Genomic DNA, 2,413 nt, shown 5'->3' with positions numbered 1-2,413 from the left:
CCCTGGCCCGGGGACCCGTACCTCGGTCATATATTAAGTCCAGGGCTCTGCACCCTGGCTCGGGGTTCCGCACCTCGACCACTCCAAGATCCAGGGCTCCGTACCCTGGCTGCTCATTAAGTCCAGGGACCCGTACAGTGGCCCGGGGACCCGTACCTCGGTCATATATTAAGTCCAGAGCTCTGCACCCTGGCTTGGGGTTCCGCACCTCGACCACTCCAAGACCCAGGGCTCCGTACCCTGGCTGCTCATTAAGTCCAAGGACCCGTACCCTGGTCCGGGTATCCGTACCCCAGTCATCTATTAAGTCCAGGGCTCCGTACCCTGGCTCTGGGCTCCGCACCTTGACCACTCCAAGACCCGGAGACCCGTACCTCGGCCATCTGCTAAGTTCAGGAACCCGTACCTCGGTCGTCTGCTAAGTCCAAGGATCCGTACCCTGGATCGGGGCTCCGCACCTCTAACATTATATCAAGGCCGGAAGATATGAGTTCCCGGCACTTCCTCCAATCTCTGGGATATTTGAAGCCCCCGATGCTTTTATAATCTGGAATTGATTATCTTTCTATCAAAGTATTTCCCTGACCGGGCACACAAGACTAGTCGGGACAGCGAGTATGACTCTAGCCCGACTATTTAAGGAGGGAGTGATGATACCCCCGGATAGCCCGGGTCATGGGTTGCGCCCGGGTCAGGAGTATGGATTGTGCCTGGGTCACGGACGACCCGGGACACTGGATGGATAGCTCAAGTTGGGGAGAATCTACGATAAGGGTCACTAGAAGCCGAGCAGTTGAATGTCCGGGACGTCTTCTCCCCGGGCTATTGGGCGTTCGGGCTCTCATGCAAGCTTCCGAGAGACTTTCTACCCAGATCATCTCGATATGAGTGCTGCATTTAATTCCACCAACAAAGTAGTGTGTGTGCGGCCGTCCTATCTATGATACTAGGTGGTTGACAAAATCAGACAGACGAGATGTGACTAGTATGAGATTTGACAAGTCAGGATATATGGTACAATCAGCCGCCCTACTATAATTAGTAGGTAGCACGAAGAACGAGGTCATCAGTAGTTCTCCTACTATAAATACCAGGTGCCCTCTTTGTATTTAGGATTCATTCATTTTTATTGCCTACGCTCTTACACCAATATCACAACCATCACTTGGTTACATTGGTCTTTTGTTGAGTCATTCACTGACTTAAGTATCGGAGTGGCCACGCCGGACACCCCTCCGGCGCCAATTCACGAGTTCATCTCCTTGTCTGCAGGTCACAGGGAAAGCCATATCTCACACTGCTCTTATTCCTTTCATTATCTTGATAGCAGATCCAGTGGAGCACCCGACCCGGCTCATACATTTCACCCGGATCGCATCATTGGCGCCGTCTGTGGGAACTTGAGCTCAAGACTTAGATATGGTTTCCATTCAAAAATAAGTCCGACCAGCTCGGCACTCAGATTTTATCTAGGGATTTTCATATGGGCTCGAAGCTCAGCAGGTATTCCGGATTGGCGTGGAAGAGCATTTTCTATGCACTCAGTAACATACAACTATATTAGTCGCCTAATTTATCTCAACCAGAGAAGTTTCACTCTACCGAAAATGAATTCGGATTTAGTATTTTCAGGTTAGTGATTTGGTTTTAATAAAACTAATACAGCAGGAGAAGCAAAATCTTTAAAGTCCGGGAGACATGAGGCCCCAACACCATATCTAAAGTCCGGGAGACATGAGGCCCCGACACATTCTTGTAAGTCCGGGAGACATGAGGCCCCGGCACCTTATCCAAAGTTCGGGAGGCATGAGGCCCATGCGCATTATCTAAAGTCCGGGAGACATGAGGCCCCGGCATCTTATTCTTAAGTCCGGGAGGTATGAGGCCCCGGCATCTTATTCTTAAGTCCGGGAGGTATGATGCCCCGACATCTTATCTTAAGTCCAGGGCTCCGTATCCTGGCTCGGGGCTCCGCACCTCGACCACTCCAAGACCCAGGGCTCCGTACCCTGCTGCTCATTAAGTCCAGGGACCCGTACCTCGGTCATTTATTAAGTCCAAGGCTCTGCACCCTGGCTCGGAGTTCCGCACCTCGACCACTCCAAGACCCAGGCCTCCGTACCCTGGCTGCTCATTAAGTCCAAGGACCCGTACCCTGGCCCGGGGACCCGTACCTCGGTCATATATTAAGTCCAGGGCTCTGCACCCTGGCTCGGGGTTCCGCACCTCGACCACTCCAAGATCCAGGGCTCCGTACCCTGGCTGCTCATTAAGTCCAGGGACCCGTACCGTGGCCCGGGGACCCGTACCTCGGTCATATATTAAGTCCAGAGCTCTGCACCCTGGCTCGGGGTTCCGCACCTCGACCACTCCAAGACCCAGGGCTCCGTACCCTGGCTGCTCATTAAGTCCA

The sequence above is a fragment of the Primulina huaijiensis genome, chromosome 6, assembly GCF_012295235.1.
Source record: "Primulina huaijiensis isolate GDHJ02 chromosome 6, ASM1229523v2, whole genome shotgun sequence".
In the NCBI taxonomy this organism is placed as follows: domain Eukaryota; kingdom Viridiplantae; phylum Streptophyta; class Magnoliopsida; order Lamiales; family Gesneriaceae; genus Primulina; species Primulina huaijiensis.
This window is presented reverse-complemented; position numbering follows the sequence as displayed.